The sequence below is a fragment of the Prunus dulcis genome, chromosome 5 (assembly GCF_902201215.1).
Source record: "Prunus dulcis chromosome 5, ALMONDv2, whole genome shotgun sequence".
In the NCBI taxonomy this organism is placed as follows: Eukaryota; Viridiplantae; Streptophyta; class Magnoliopsida; order Rosales; family Rosaceae; genus Prunus; species Prunus dulcis.
Genome location: NC_047654.1, coordinates 3590757 through 3608745, shown reverse-complemented (window position 1 = coordinate 3608745; position 17989 = coordinate 3590757).

Below are 17989 nucleotides of genomic sequence, written 5' to 3'. Positions count from 1 at the left end.
TCTGATCATCATGCCTTGTTGTTGGGTACAAGGTCTAATACTCATATTACTTTTGATTCGGGTAATCTCAATCTCTCTCATGACTATCAAAGTGATAATGATGGTGGTGTTGATTCAGGTATAGTTCTGCAAATTCTAAGAATTGGTTCGTATATCCTCAATCATCCTTCCCAACATTTTACTATGAATAATATTCTATAGTCCCATAATGCCTTAACCAACATCTTATTTGCTCATCAGTTTAGTAAGGATAATCATTGCTATTGTCTCATATTTCCAACTTTTTGTGTGTGAAGGATCTCAATACGGGAAGACTCTTTTCCAAGGATCACAAGAAGAGGAAGACCCTATTAATTTTTCGCACTCTTCCTTTCAATGTCCACTTGCTTTTCATGTTGTCAAGATTGATGTGCCTATTTGGCCTGCTCGGTTAGGACATCCATCTCCTTCTATTTTTCAACATTTATTTATTAGTTCACAATCTTCAAGTTCTTATGTTATAAAGTTTTGTCCATCTTGCCCCTTGGGTAATGGTACTAAACTTTCCTTTCATTTGTCAATTGTGCTCTATTTAATTGGTCAATTGTTTAAACTTCAAATAAGGACAATACCATAAATTAGGGATTTGATATTCATTAAATCTCTAATTGATCCAATCTCTCCATTTAAGGGAGAGAATAATTCCCTTCCACATGGGAATTGTTCTCTAAAAACCTCTAAAAGGCAAAAGCACTATAAATACATGGCTACATCACACATACAAGATAATTCCAAAAACTCTACAAACTCTCTCTCTCTCTCTCTCTCTCTCTCTCTCTCTCTCACCGCTCTGGCCACATATAGAGCTCCGGCCACCTGGTTATCTCGTACCATAGAGAAAACTCCGACCTTCTCTGTCATTTTCATATCTTCCTCAAGATCATCTAACTGACTTAGGCATTGGAGGGCCTTTGGCCAACACCCCTAGGTGTGGTCTCTTTACTCAAGTCTATTTTACATGGATCGAGGAGGAAGATATGAGGGTGAAAAATCAACCTGCCCCCATGTGGAAATTTGCACAAACATTTGATGTTTTCATTGAGAGCATCGAGTTATATTCAATGCATTGCTTTCGAATCAAAGGAATATCTTTCCTCTATTTCCTCATATTTATCACTCAATTGAAGCCTTCTAAACAACCATGGTTGGAAGCAAGCGGAGGAGAAGTAAGACCGCCACGACGACACAATCTATGACGGACTCGAGCCACCATCACAATGCGACTTAGAATCAACCGCTGCAATCCGTCATCAAAACTGCGGTGCTGAACCTCGACTTCTCAACCATCACGGCTCCAGCCAATGGAGTTGCAACAAATCACGGCCTGGGGGTCGACTGTCAAAACCTAGCTCGTGCTGCCTTACCACCCTGGGTCTAATGGTCGTAAGCCTTGAATTGCATGGCCTTGTGGTCTGTTCCAGCCTCACAGTCCCATAACCGTCATAGCCTTACAGCCGCACGGCCTTGTGATCAGTTCAAGCAGGCACTATCTATACAGCCTCATGGCCGAATCCGATGTTCACCACCATGACGGCCCCAATATCTGTCCTAACCCCACTACTCAAGGTCGTCCTGGTGTCATCGCCGATTATGATTCAGTTTTGGAACAAGTGCGTCCATTCCCTCTATTGCCACCACGTAAGATGTTTGCGGCTCCCTGGCACACCTCCAACAAAACCCTAGCCCCAGTGCAATTAGGCTCAACGCAATTATTACCTCATCATCTACACATTCAAGCAGACCTCAGTCTCATAGTCAACCAACTGACTCAAAGAGTTGACGACCAAAACAACTTGGTTGGACAACTCCTCAAACATATTGACTTGGTCCGAGATCTTGGCCTTAGATCCCAAGGCGAAGAGAGAATGATGGATGAACACACCGGCATGCAGTTCGAGAGGTCCTGAATAGGTCAGGTAAGAGCGAGTAGGTAAGGAGAAGGACAAGAACTTGTTGCCCAGCGCACTAGCATGTGAGAAGAAAGACGCTCACCAGCCCACTCTAGAAAAGCCGATTCACAAAGACAAGCCACAGGGAATCCCTTGCAAGCTCAATCCACCAATATGTTGCGCAAGCAAGCAGAGGAGATCAACCACCGAGTGTCAATAAGGTCGGAGGAGGCTTAGAAGGTCGGAGGAGACTTATGAATGACTGACTTCGAGATCTCAAGATTGGATGAGACTTGAAAGATGCCCTGCACAAGGGGACATACCAAGTAAACTCCTCTCCATTCACCAACGAGATCAAGTAGGCAACGCCGCCAAGGCGATGCACAATTCCATCTTTCACGCAATTCAAAGGGAATTCTAATCCCGAGTGCCATTTCAAGCATTTCAGAAGTATCATGATTCTCTACAGTCCGAAGATGGGCTGATTGTAAGGTGTTTGCAATGACCTTGCGGGAAGCAGCTGAAGACTAGTTCCATATCCTACTGTCCAGGTCAATTAGCAGCTTAAAAAACCTGGCCTTTGTCTTTACAAAGAAGTACATCTCTTACCGGATGGTCAAGAAACAAGCTGACCAACTATTCAACTTGTGGAAGAAGTCTGATGAGTACCTCAGGGACTACATCAAAAGATTCAGGCAGAAAAAGCAGACATTGTAAGATGCGATACCCAAATCGCGTCCTCTGCTTTCAAGAAGGGCTTGCCAAAAAAGTATGACCTATACCGCGAGCTGACTATCGCTTCCAGCCAAACACTGGTAGAGGTCTTCGAGACCAAGGAATGCTACGCATTCTGGGATGTCGATCAACCTTCCAAGCAGGCATGTCAGAGAAATGACAAATTCAGTAACAAGAACAATGGCAAGTGCAAGACTCAACCCCAAAGGGGCACCTTGACAGATGAGAGCTACACCAAGTTCACTGTCCCGATACATCATATCCTAACCGTACGAAAAGATAAACTGTGGTTGAGGAGGCCTCAGTCTTTGAAAAGGATCCCAGTAAGAGGAATACCAACAAGTACTACTTGGAACTCAAGGACATGAAACAGTCAACTACCGAGCTTGGAAAATGCATCTCGAAGAGCTGCTTAGAGAATGCCACTGCACAAAATTCATGGCAACGAAGGTCATCTAGCAAATTGATGACCGCAATGCATCTAAGGAACCCCGCAGAAGGTCATAAGGATTAACACGATCTTGGCCGTCTCCAAAGAATCCGGGCTGACTAGTAAGGAAAAGAAGAGGATGGTTAAATATGCTACTATTATCTCCCAAGTCTTAATCAGCTGCCCAACAATCGAAGACGATCTCGTGATCGGCTTCCAAAAGAAAGACATGATCGAACTTGATCTGCCGCACAATGATGCCCTCTTCATCAACATTCAGATTGCCCAAGTAGTGATAGGATGAATCCACGTACATGAGGACAGAACAACTAACATCTTGCAACTGATAGTAGTCCGACAGATGGGCTTAAAAGGAACAAGTCAGCCAGGTCACTGACCGGCTTTAATGGGGCAACCTCAGTTACCGTGGGCATAATAGACCTAGACTTCTACTCTCCATCAATGATCATCTCGTAAACTTTTATGATCATTGACGAAGTCTCCCCTACAATGGCAACTTGGGTAGACCATGTATTGGCAAGATTGACACCATTACTTCCGCCACTCATCAAAAAATATGTTACCTAATTACTCAATGAGGTGTCGAGTAGATCAACAGCAACCAAATAATGGTGAGATGATGCTCAACCCAAGGGTTGAAGAAACACAAGCAAGCACAATTCATACCAGTAAGCCGGACATAACAAGCATGGGATGAAGTAGATCTCGTTCTTGGCAGTTGAGCAGACTAGAAAGGAAAGGGAATAGCCATCTCCCAATAGCAATCAAAGACTCAAAACCAAGACGAGGGAATCCGTTTGGAGGTCTTTCCTGAAGAAGGATTGAAGCTCGAGGATGACGTTGAGCTAGTACCCCTTAATCCTGACAAGCCAAAGAGAGAAGATTGTGACATACCATTGCACTAGGTGATGGGAATGATTGGACCGTCATCTACATCATCTTCCCACTTGCCACAGACCTCCAAAACATCAGCATTCCACACGTGGTCTCCTTGGCTGAGACTGTCAAACAGCTAAGCATTACACACACATAGCTGAGCATACTTCTCGCATCGTCCCACCTTGAAGAAGTAAAAGAACTCTCGACCGTCAAGCCTAACTTAAAGAAGCAATTTAGATTGTCAAAACAAATTATCCCCCGATAGATGTTGGGAGTACACTGGCTTAGAGCACATTCCATTATGCAAAACACCCACCTGAAAAACTTCGACAGGAGAAACGTAAAGCCCAAGGAAAAGTAAAAGGGACGGAAGGTGATGATCTTAGCATTCAGATTTTTCAGGTCCGCGCAAGGTAGATCATCAGTTAAAGGCTCCGCCAACCTGACATGCACATCCTTAAGTATGGCAGAGGCAAATGAGTCATGCCATTTCGGACATGACATGGTACAAGTTTCATATGAACCTCTTCTTGTACACGTTGGAACTGCCCTACAAATATAAGGGCACTTGTGAACTGGGTAAGCGACTACCTTCCTCGGAAGACATGAAGATTGAACAACTACAAAAAGGGAAGAAAATTACAAGTCAAAACCTTAGTTTGCGGCACAAGACAAAAGAGAAAACAAAAAAAAACAAGCGGGAGGAACCACGCGGCTCGAACTGCCAGCGCAACCCCTCAGCTCGAGCCAAGCCACAGCATAGCTGCAGTGGAAAAAAAAAAAAACACACACACACACACACACATAGCAGTCACAACCACCACCAGCATAAGTCGACGACCACCACGACCTCGGTGCAACCAGTTGAGGCTGGTCCCGCAGTTGGCCACTACCCAAGCATGCTAGCTCGCGTCGAGAAGAAATAAAAAAAGGGACGATGCCATCACCTTCACTGGTTGCTCCCGGCGCTACTGCGACATCTCGACGACAACCAAATAGCAGCCGCCAACTGGTCCTCACCGTGAAAAATATAAAAAATTTATTTTTTGGGACAGCCACTAGTGTCCACCACCGCCGTCGCATCACGGGACAACTCGCAGGGCTAACAAACCAGTCCTCGCTGTGGAGAAAATTTGAAGAAAAATAAAAACCAAGCTTGACTTACCTTGGCGTACACGACAACTCCTCTTCTCGACAAGTAGTACAATCCTCTAAGAACTCTCTCACAAGCTAGAAGGTAGAGGAAAAATGTTTACGATATGAAGATGAGTGAAGAGAAGTCTTGCATTTATAGTAGTTGGGTATCCTTGACCTATAAGGAATAACAAGCCCATTCCAATTGGGAACCCAACTTCTAAAAAGAAATAGAAAGCCTCCTCCAGTCAGGAGCCCAGCTCACAAAAGGAAGCCTGGAAGCAGTTGGAAAGCCCAATAAATATTTCTCACCTCCTCCATGCCATGCATGTGCCATGCGAAAACTAGAAGGCATGGAGCAAATATTTTGACAACCAATCATGAGGCGTCACATTTAGGTTCCAAGAATTGTGTAGATTCCTCTAGTTTAGGTTTTATTTAAATTCTAATGTCAATCTTAAATTCCGCATAGATTATTGATTTTGAATATTTAAGGCTCGTGATTAACTTTCTATAGATTTCAAGGAAGAACATGTTTAGAAACAAGGCAATAAAAGAAGAAATTGCTGGAATGTTATCAAGGAAATACTTACTTGATAGTTAGTTCAACAACGATGCCAAAACGCAAGAGCATTTCACTTTCCAGAGGTTTCTTTGATAGCCGAGTCAACGAAAATATGATTCTTTGAGGGCATAGGAAAGTAGCAAATGATTCTTTGAGAGAAGTGGCGATGAACATAAGATTCTTTGGGAGTATTTGGGTTATAACGGTAAGGAGAAATTGGGGGTTTTTGGGTTATAACTATCTGACAAGAGGGTGAAGTTTGGGAGTGAAATTTTAAAAAAAATTAATGGGAGAGAGAAACTGGTGGAGAAGATAGAGAGGTATGATATGTTTATACTGTAAGCTCACTTTACATGTTCAGTTATTCAAGTCAAACTTACCAGAGGTCTCGATTTCCCTAGGGCTTCTAAAACCTATATGTTGCACGAACACTTCAATTAGCTGAAGTGTTGGAGTGTCAGACACTCGGACAAGCCTTGAACACGGTCAAGACACTCATCGACGCGATGAACCCATGGTCAAGACATGGCATGAGTGATTTTGAGATCAAAACACCATTATTTTTGAAATTTTTGCCGAACAAATTTGAAAAGTTTTATAATAAAAAAACTTAGGTTAAAATTATTATTGCAACTCTTTTGTACTAATACCAATTACCTTATCAACCCCTTTTCTTTCTCTAGCAACTTCCGCCACCTGTTTCTTCTCTTTCTTTTTTTTCTTAGTTTTCATTATATTTTCTTTTCTTCTTGGTATTTGAGATTATGTGAATGAATCATGAGGAGTACGTGAGTACTTTACTTTTTTTATGGTATTATAAATTGGAGTATGAACATGAATATTTTAATTATTAAATATATATATAACTTATAAGCATTATTATACAATTTATTATTTTTTAAATTATCATATCCTAGCAGTTTCCGTGTCCTAATTCTTCGATATTTTATACTGTAAGCTTGCTCACCTGTTTAGCTGTTCATATCAAACTTAACAGCTTTGATTGAACCGCATATAATAGTCCTCACTAGAGAATTTGCAGTCCAAGTACAAGGACTGCTTAACTATTTCTTGGATTTGATATGGGCTGATGTTTGATGTGAAGATGGCAAATGTTGAGGGAATTTTACTGTGTTTTTGCTAGTGTTTGCTAGTAATTTTAGACGTCCTTGAAGATGGGTAGGCTAAGAACTTTTTTTTTTTTTTTTTTGAAATGAAGATCAAATTTAATTATGACCAAAACAATCAAGAGTACATCATTATATAGTGGCCTCATTAAAACCGTCCCGAAGAAAATTCAGTGAGACAAAACTTCGGAGTAAAAAATAGTAACACACATATCAAAATCAGAGACAAACCATACATAGACCAAAGAAACCAAAAAACAGATTAAACAATCTGCTTGCACGCAGTCTATGAGCCATGGGGTCTAGATTCCAGCCAGAAGGCGAGGCCTCTGTCTCGAAGACGTGTTATCTTCTAGGTTGAATCTGACTCCTGATTGGTTGTTAATCTAGCCCATGTAAGGAGCTGTAAGTGCAACTTGGAAGTTAGCCCACTTGCGGCATGAAATGGACTTGGGATATTATAGGCTTGTTGGGCCGCCAGTTTGGTTAATTTGTGCTTAGTCCCCTCAGAAAAATATCCCGTGACTACGAATAGAGGAATGTAAAGCTTATCATATTTGTATACCACATTCTCATACAACTTTATGTAGTAAATAAAAGAACAAATATTAAATTAATTTTAATTTATGTGGTTATTCTCATTTACTACATAAGGTGGTATGGAAATGTGGTATACAAATGTGATAAGAGTGAAAAACGTTATGACGGTTAGGAAGAATCGGCTATTTCCTCAACAAGAGCTAAATGTTAATGATTTGATAAAGTCCTTTTTTTAACTATCAGGAAATTTAAACTTCGTACCTCTTCCAACATTCGATAAAGAAGTATCACTAAACTAAGAGTTAGTTTGTTGATAAAGTCCCATTTAGAAAACTAAATTATGTAAGGCCCGCTTGATAACCATTTCATTTTTTGTTTTTAGTTTTCATTACAGGAAAAAGATGGCAAATGAAAGTGAGATTGAGAGTGGATGGGATTAAGAGGGAAGCCGAGAGGAGATGATGGGAGGGATGAGTAATAAAAGTGAAAACTAAAACTAAAAACTGAAACTACTAGAAATTATTTTCACTTTCAAGTTTTTATTTTTACTTTTGTTACTCCTCCCTCCCATCCTCCCCTCTCATTCAAACTGCCATTCTCACTCTCATTTTTCTTTATACTCTAGCACAAAAAATAAAAAATAAAAACTACAATAAAAATAGTTATTAAACGGACCGTAACTAATGATTTGGCCTGATTAGTACATTATGTTTCAACAACATCTCTCTCAATTTCCTCTTATGAATGTACTACAATTAAATCAAGATTTGGGTATCACCGGATGGACCTCAAGGTTTCAGTTTAATAAATGATTTCATTTACTAAAAACTTTTTTTTATTAAAGAAAAAAGAAATTGGTGTTTCATATCATTCACACAATTTTATTGTTCATAACTCATTATTTTTAATCTTGTGAGAAAATGTATATGACATGCAAGTTAGTAAGTCACACTGCACTAGTAATATACATGTGCATGAAGAAAAGAGACAAGCTGAGGGAATTTTTTTTTTTTGGTAATGACAGTAAATCATTTTAACGATCACGCAACTGTTTACAAGGCCACATAGGCAGATAGAAATTGGACCTATATCAGAAGGCCTCAAGCACTATTAAGGTTAAAAGGGTCATCAACTCCATCCTTTTTATAACTTTTGATGATATCATGTCATTTTCTGGTTAATCATGTTATCAGTATACTTTACGGGCCAATTTTACGCAAAGGACTTGTTTACTCATGTCTGCATCTAGGGTCTTAGATTTCGTTTTTCTTTTCAATGCTTCTATCCACACAAAAATAAAAGGGTCGATTTTGCGATCTATCTATCTAAGTATCTAAGTACAAAATAAATAAGTAAATAACAAAGTTACCGTGGCTCTATGTGACCTAGCATTGATGAGAAAGAAACAATAATACATCAACAATTTTGATGACTCACTTTACAGTCATTATCAAGGCATATTCGTATAAGTTTTGGCCACCTAATTTTGAAGTTAAAAGCACAAGTGATTGTGACAGGGGGGAGGCTTTACTACAAAACCTCACAGAAAGGTAAAGAAGCAAATCATGATCATCATTCATTGGTCATTGTTCACGGTGCTTCTTGCAATGATTGGCACTATGCATTTCCATTGATATTTTCTCTCTTTTACATGTTGGAAGACAACTTATATGTTTTTATATTATTTCTTGCATTCCATCTTGGGCTTAAATTTCCTCTCACTTTCTTTTGAATGAAAATGAACTTTGCAGTACTTTTCTCCAAGGCATTTATTCTTTTGCAAACCAAACCCTAGAAGAGGATTTGTACATCTGTTACTAGTCACGGCCATCCAGTGGTAATTAGACACAGTACGTATGTATGCTTAATTAAGTTTGTGTCAGTAACAAATATATATCTGACAACCACAGAGGAGGTTTGCATGTTGTTCTTAGTCAACTGCTTTTCAGTTTAGTTGGGGTTGATAAGGCTTCATCGCCCTTAATTGGTTGACCTATGTTTAAAACTATACAAAAGATAGTGCCAAATAAGGTGAAAGAACAACAAAGATATCCTCCATAGAGAGAGAGGCCTTGCAATTATGTTACTTATTTACTTCTAAATACAACTCAATCTATTTTGTATAAATGGAAAATACTTCTCTCCTTATCAGGTAAGTAAGAACTTCTACATTCCTCCCAATAACAGTATGATGTGTGTACATAAGTTTTTCTTTTTATGTTTTTGATTAATTATTTTTGCATCTGTGTCAAACTGTAATTGGTAGAAAGGAGGAGTATCTCCTTACCGGTAAAGAGGCAAGTAGTATCCTTTACAAATTTGGCCAGTAGACTCCAAAATTATGAGCTTCCAAGTTTCATCATCTTTGTGACAATCAATGTTTTCAAAGGCATGCGTAGACGCGCCTCGGAGTGAGGTGGGAGCAAATCACCTTAGGTGCTCCCTTGTTTAGTTGTTTGCACACTTAGCGTGTGTGTCGACGGCAAGGCGTAAGAAGACGTGCGCTCTGCCATGTGATGCTAAAATATGAGAACTATGAGAGAATATTTGTTTGTGAAAATTTTCTATATATTCCTCTCTTTGTAGGAAATCATATTTATAATACAACAGAACCTTAGTGGTAAATAATAAATTCCTATTTCTATTTATAGTAGGAAATTATAAATTAAAGTAAATCAATTACAATTATAATAGGAATCATTGGTTTGTAAGGAAAGTAAGTCAATAGTCCATAAGGCATGCCAATATGTAACGTGTAAGCTGCGCGAGGAAGAAAATGACGCACTGAGCCCTCATTCTATTTCTTCAGACGACGTCGTTTGGGTTGTTGAGGTTACCTTTGGGTTTTAATGAACCTGTGCGTTTTGGATGTTGTTTTAAACTTTTTTGTTTTTTGTTTTTTCCAAAAGTTATTATTTGGCTTAACAAATCAATTTCTCACTCCTACCCAATACAATCAAACAGACCTAAACATCAAATTCACTCTTCTCAACCGCATATCTATTCAGTTCTAACCTTCCTCTCAATTTAGGAACCAGCCTCCCTCTCAATTGATTGACCAATTGAGTTTTAAGATTGACTATTATAATTATTACTTATATTTGATTGATTAGTAAGCTTCAATGGAAATTAATGGTTCAATTTAATTATATTGTATTATTTATCAATGTTCTTTATAAAAATAATTCATGTCTCAAAAGGCTTACACATCAACACTACAATGCTTACTGCTCGTCTTGTGAGACCAAAAACGCCTTGTATCTACGCCTCGCCTTTCAAAACAATGGTGACTATCTATGAATCATTGAAACATGATTTGTTTTCTGCAAATCAAGCAATAAGAATGGTTTGCAGGGTAAATTAGTTGGAAAATGAACTTAATATTCTCATAATTGGCATGTTCCAAAGTGTGCAAGAATTAGTCAATTTTTAGCCACTATATGAAGTAATTATATCATCAAAGTGTTAATGAGGACAAAATAAAGTTGGAACAACTTGCTTGGTCCCTATGGCCATAAAGTCATATGCCACTTCTCAGCAACTTGCAAAGCCTTGTAATCTCCTAAAATCATCATTTCCCAATTTTTTTTACAACTCCACCAACCAGCATCAAGCCCCTTCTTTTCTTCTTTCCTATTTTTTATTCTTGTGTCACAGTGCAATTTAGAATGTGCTAGTCCTTAGTAGTCATCCAATTTTGATTTGGAAGGCAGCAATTTTGACCATAAAAATTTTAGACTTAGATGGAATAAAGGTGACAAGTGGGAATTTCTTATTAAATAAGAACCACTGTCATTTGATGAATTGTAGGTAAACTAACATGAGGAATGATGGTGTGGCAAAAGAAAATACAAACATTATGGACTAGCACATAATAATTTTAAGGGATGCTAAGATTCACATAGACTCTTGTATATAGGCATAACTCTGCTATGTGGGAAAGAAACTCTTCTTGCTATTGGATGCAGTGGCAGTGTCACAACTTTTTGATGGTTTAAAAGAGTAAAAGAAAATTGGTATGTCATTAGCTACGATATCCACCATGAATCCTATAATTTGCTCACTAATCTCTATTATTTTGCACTAACTAACTCTTAATCTAGTAATGTTTTTCTTTCTAATGTTAAAAATAAAAACCCAAATCTGAATCTCCCCTTCCCCTTATTGATGATAAAAAAGAACGCCCTACAAACTTGTTTGTAACTTACAAAATCTAACCCCTCAAACAAACAAAAGAAGAAAACTATCACACCACCCTCCCACTACTGTTCTGCTCCTCATTTCCTTCCCTTGAATCCTTCCAAGTTCCAACGTACTCCTTCTCAGCCGGAAAATTCCCCTCCGTCATCGCCCGGCTGGCTTCCTCTATAGTGTTCTTCTTTTTTTGAATTTGCATGTGCCTTTTGGTTTGCGAGCCCGCTTCAACTTGATACGAGAAGTGTGGTGGCTGATCATTTTCAAGCATGTTGGGAATTCTTTTCTTGGTGAAATATTATGAAGCAAGGGTGGTTTTTGGTTTGTGATGGAGATTATGGAAAGCTCGCAATGAAAATGTTTCCATGGAATTAGTTTTCAGTGCAAACCCCAAAGCTTTCGAAACAAACATCAATTTTCTTATACACCCCTAACATATTTCTTCTTAACGTTTTCGTCCAACAACTTTCTTCGTTTTCTTTTGGGCCAAGAAACAACTCTCTTGGTTCGTTTTTCTTTCTTCCACACGAACTGAACAACTGCAGTTATTTTGACTAAGCCAGATAGTCAACAAAGACACAACATGACGTGACGGAGGATTATTGGGGGGGTTGTAAACACTGAAAAAGAACTGAGAAGCAGGTTATCTAGGCTCCTCGGCAGGCCGGTGAAAGCAGTTAGGAGGGGACCCACTGATGATGTGGCCACAGGTAAGCTATTATTACTGCAGGGACCCACATTGGAATAAGACCCAAAACGCCGTAGTTTCGGTAGTCAAGAAACATGTGTGGAACGCACACGCAGGCACCCAAGTGGTCATGCGTGGTGTGCCGTGAGCGTGGGTTCAAGAAGCTCTCCATTGACTCGTAGTCCGCCATCCTTTTCAAGTCAAATTCTAACCCACCATCATTTCTGTCCTTTTTTTCTTCTTGTTTTTTCTTTTATCCCAATATCACTTTTTGTATTTGTTTCAAATATTTTCCTTCACAAATTTATTCTAGAAACAAAAAAGACGGTATGTCCTAAATTTCGCACCAAGATAATCATTTTTTCTGAGTGTACCAAGACAAACAAGTGGGAAAATGATTGTCATTGAGGAATTCGGCTTAGTGATATTGACTAAATTAAATATGAAATCAAATTCATTTTCGAAGTGGGATATTTGTGGATCTTCCATTACAACAATATTTAAGACTAGTGATTTTAACATAACGTAAAGGTTTAATCGGAGTAGTGGTTACTGAATCTTTACAAACCGATTAGGGTTTCAAATATTTGGAGAGAAAAAAAAGTGAGTATTGTGAGGCAATTGACTAATTTGAGTTCGGTTGTATATGTATTGACTTTTTAGGGCTTGAACATGGAATAATTTGAGTAGAGCTCGAATTTTTTAGGATTAGCAACCAATTTGGAGGGAAGAATAAGTCAGAACAATGGAAGCAAAAACGACGTGAAATGACCATTTTGCTCCCAAATAGATAACAAAATTTGAATAGAGTTCCGCGTATGGTACTATCATTAGATTTATACATTTCTTTATCTTTATTTTAGAGTCAAGTTTAAAGACTAAATGAACGAAAAATTGAGTTGGATGACAAAAGTGTAAATCATCTACAAGTAAAGGGGTTGTTGCTCCAACTCAGCCCAAAGTAAACTTTTTCCAGTGTGTAAACAAAGCCAAAATGATTTTGAGAACAGACCCCAAAAAAGAAAACCCTAATGTGAGAAAAGTTTCAGTCGATGGCCTTCATCCCTCTACTCCTCCCCTCCCAGATCTTCCCCCCTCTCCACCCTTTCCCTCCTCTGCCCCTCGCTCATCGCCTCCCCTCTTCCTTGCCCCTCCTATCCTTGTGAGTTTTACAAACTTTATGCTGGAGTTTGGTGCTTGGTCATTTTGGGTGAGTTTGTTGTCTACTTTGCTTTCTTGGGACGACGTGGTGGCAAATTGGCTTTTATTTTGTGTTGCAGTTTTTTCAGTTGTAATAAGTACATCAACTCTTTTGTCTCTACTTGTAAGTTTTACTTGTGAGAGTTTAAAAGTTGTAGTTTTGTGCGTTAAGGCATTTGCTTGGTTTTTCCAAGCTTGTGGCTTTTATGCCATAGTTTTTTTGGCATGTGTAGTTGAATTCAAAATATTAAACTTGAATTCAAAAGATATGTGATTCAAATGAGTATTCAATGTGTTTTGGGGAAAGAGTTTTCAAATGAACTTTCTAGTGCATGAAACATGCAATGGAGAGAGTGGTGGAGGTTCTTATCTACATAAAAGCTTTTGGAGGTTCTTATAAGTCGAAATCTAAGACATGTTGTGACTATGAGATTGGAATAAGGATCTAAATTTACTTGTGTTACATTTGTATAACTTGTCAAATTCAAAATGTCTTAGATTTTATTGTTGTTTTAAGATATTACAAGATCTTACGTACGTTGTCAATAACAAGTTGGCTTGTTACATCTATTTTGGAGCATTAACAAGTGGTGATGGTATGTAAGAATGGATTAGGATTATGCTAGGTCACAAGTCGAAATGTATTTTGCTTCTTATATTCGCGTAATAACGATTAGTGTTGTCACATAATGAAGAAAATATATAATTATTAGTTACTTCCATCTATTTATTTTAATAAATAATAGGCAAACCATTTGATTAATGAGATATTTAGTGATATATCCATTCTTAACACTAATATTATAAATAAACCCTACACCATTGAATTTCTATAAACAAACCCAAAAATAATATATGGCTTTATTGAATTTAATATTGATTATTAAATTACTTTAATGTCCTATTGAGGGTTTTTGGTATTTTTTATGAGATTTTGGGGTTGAGCTTGTTTTAAGAAATTGATGGCAGTTTTGTAATTTACAAGAAGTGAAAAGCCCCTTTGTTATGTTGTAAATGAGTTTTGGGTGTGTTTTTAAAGTTTATTTCATATGGAGTATTTTTATAACTTGGACCCTTATATTTGGTATAATAATAAATCTCCCTTAATTAATTTCACAGAAAAATATTGGTTTAGGTTACTTTCATGATCGCGTTGCTTAATCTATATGGGAGTATTAGTCAACTCACGCCCTTAGGCAGCAGCGAAAGCATGCGACATGCCTAGAAACAAAAAAATTAAAAAATAAATCAAGCAGCATTTAATAATTTTAATGGTGAATTAGAGGATTAAGTAACAGATCATCATGCATAAACTTAAAGACAATTAAAATGTGACCTTAGATATTTAAAAACGATGCACTCGGCTTGGCTAGCCCCAATTCAAGGGTAGGAGTTGAGCCAAATTCTCAATTAAAAGAGCTTTTATATAATTTGTTAATATAGATAGCTCGATACAAGTCATGATGTGTAAGTCCCACATCGAAGAATACAACAATAATCTATCATTTAAATATAAGTGGTCCACTTCTAATTGTACCGAGACCTTTAAAAAGAGTGATGCGAACTCAAGTATAAAGAGACAGACACACTATTCTAATTAATTGACCTAATCCACAACTACAAAACAGAATCACATCAAATTATTTGAGCATAAACATATATTTTTTCTTTTTTTGACAAGTAGCGTGATGAACTTTAGTTGTACATGGTCTAAATAATATTCCTAGAATTCTCTAGATGATTGTAGAATAGAATACAAATAAACAAACACAGTGATAAAGGACCAGCAGGGAGTGATGTTGACTAGAGCTATTGGTGATGGTGAATCATACATCACAAAGTAATTAATTAAGACATTAAATCCCCATAGAACACCACATTAGCTAGTGGGGCTTGTTTTTTTGGACACTTTAAGGTGCTTATTATACTCTTCACCACTTTAAAATTTTCCAATTAAATAATGTTTATGCATATCTACATAATTAGTTCCTTCTTACCCAGCCAGAGGTCGTATTGATATGTACAGACATATCAAACAATAGGCAGGCGTGTGTTTTGCCTTGTTGTATCTAGGGTTTATTTGTCACTGATTTTGGAAGGGCTAAAAATATTTCAAGAGTCCTTTTGAATTAGGGTAATGTATGAAGCACTTAGATTTTAATTTTTAAATATAAAAAAATTTGGGTGCACAAAAATACTTACGGACATATAATTGATTAGAACATAAGTATTGATAAACGAGCTCTTAATGAATACGTCGTAGTTATAAAACAGCGTTACAAAATAACATGGTGTTGGTGTCATATGGAACATAGAGTTTTGTAAGTAGAGGTTTGTCTTATGTGCGAAAAGGAAATATAGGGAAGATATGCATACGTATGATTCTATGCAAGAAATGCAAACTCAAGGAAGGAATCTTAACTTTCATATGAATCCAATTAGAAGATATCATTCTAATAAAATATGCAATTGAATGAGGACATTTGATATTTTTAGTAGGAAATCCGATTTCTCTCCTAATCCATCCTCTCTTAAGCTTCTTAAGCTTTTAATTAAATACTTTTAGTAGTTTAATTATCCCGTAGTTTATGCTAATTATGTTTGAAGTCAGATTTACTCTTTGTTTATTTATTGTTTTAAAAAAAAAAAAAATTACCTTGGTTGAAGTTGTACATCCATATGTTTTGTTATTTGGATACAAGAGGCATCTGGGCAGGGTGTTGTTACTCTGGACCACCCACGTGTTCTGCTCATGAGCCTTGTCAGAAGTTTTAGAATTGATTTTTTCAAAGCCTAAAGCACTAGATTATTCCCCATTTATGAATAAATATGTCACACGATTACAATGTCTTAACCCACAACACACCAAAGTCCCCATTGGTTGCGTTAGTCAATTAACCAAGTAACTTGTTTTGAAATGTGAATGCATGAAGCACTTTTGTTAATAGGGTTTTGTAAGGAGTAAGTAAAAATCACACGCAAAAACTTTTTCTTCTCTTTTTTCAAAAAGCGCTAAGACTAGCTTTCTTTTTTCAAGTACGAATTACGGCTGATTTCTCGATTACTAAAAAGTAAAAACATTCGAACCCTAAGTCAAAGACCGAAACGTTAATAATCTTAGATTGGTCATTTGGAAGTGTTTTTAATACTGTCAAAAATATGCAAGGGGCTTGTAGCTCAAGTGGTTAACAGTATTACCTATATATTCAAGGTCTTAAGTTTGATTTCCTCATCTCCCAATAATAAAAATTGCCAAAAAAAAAAACATTTACAAAACACCATTTTAAAAACCAAACCTACTAGCTAAGTAACCCAATTAGCAAAAGCCCCTACTTTTTGTACTAAATTAAGTTCACAAGTCTGCATCAAATCCCACATTGAGCAAGAATTAAGAGGGAAGGCTGCAAAAGCTAGTTGAGCATACTTGAGCTAAAGTAGATGTATTTTCTTCTAGTATTGGTCAAGTCAAGCTTTTAAGAAAATGAAAGAAGGGTGGTGTTGGTAGGTAAGGTGTGCAAGGTTTTTCCAAATTTGGACTGTAATTTCTTATTTAACCAAGAAATTAATGCTAAAAGACCCACTAAAAATAGAAATCAATAATTAAATGGATGGTTTTGTGAGCATGCATGATCTGTTCAGTTTTGTGGTGGCGGCTATCCATATAAGCACACAAGCCACTACTTTATATACATATTTTTTGGCCACAGTTAGCGAAGGGGGAGGGTATTATCACACACCCACACGGTGTCATGGAGAATCGAATTGTAAATTATTAGTATGCATGTCAACATAGTGTCATGAAGAATCAAACCGCAAACCACTAGTTTGCATGCTAACAATTCTACCACTGAGTTAAGACCCCATCCGCTCCATTACTTTATAATTCATGATTAAAAACATAAGTACACCAAAGAATGCTATTTTTTGCAATTTATTACCATATCAGCGGAGCACAAAAGAGTACGTGTGCTCTTCAATCTAATCAATTCAATAATCTCCTTGAGAACATTGTTTTGTGCTGTTAGAAAGTAATGGTTGATGATGGGAAATCATTGTGCCATGTGTCAAATGGATGGTTCTATCAATAGTTTTCTCAGTAAGCATGATTTAAATGAGATATTCTTCTTCATCATCAAAGAACCTTTTGATCATTTCAGTATTACTATAAATAAAAAAACTTTGTTATTTCAATAATTTAGGTAAATAAGAAATCTAAAACTCTTTTTTATTGGATAATGAATATAACTAATTATGATTAACAATTATAAGTAGAGTATATGCACAAGTTATCAATGGATCCAATAATTTTATTATTAAAAAAAAAAAGAAGAGGCTTGGTCAAACTTTGATTGGTGACTTTTTTGCTTTTTTTTCATTTTTTTGGTTGGTGATATACTGAAACTTCTGTTTAATTTGAATATAAAAATTTGAGAAACAATATTTTCTCATTGGTGAGGCTTAAATTATTGACCTAGTGATGGAAAACGATATTTAATTAGACCGTACACCTTATATTTTTCAACGTTTGTGCATTCATAAGTAGATATT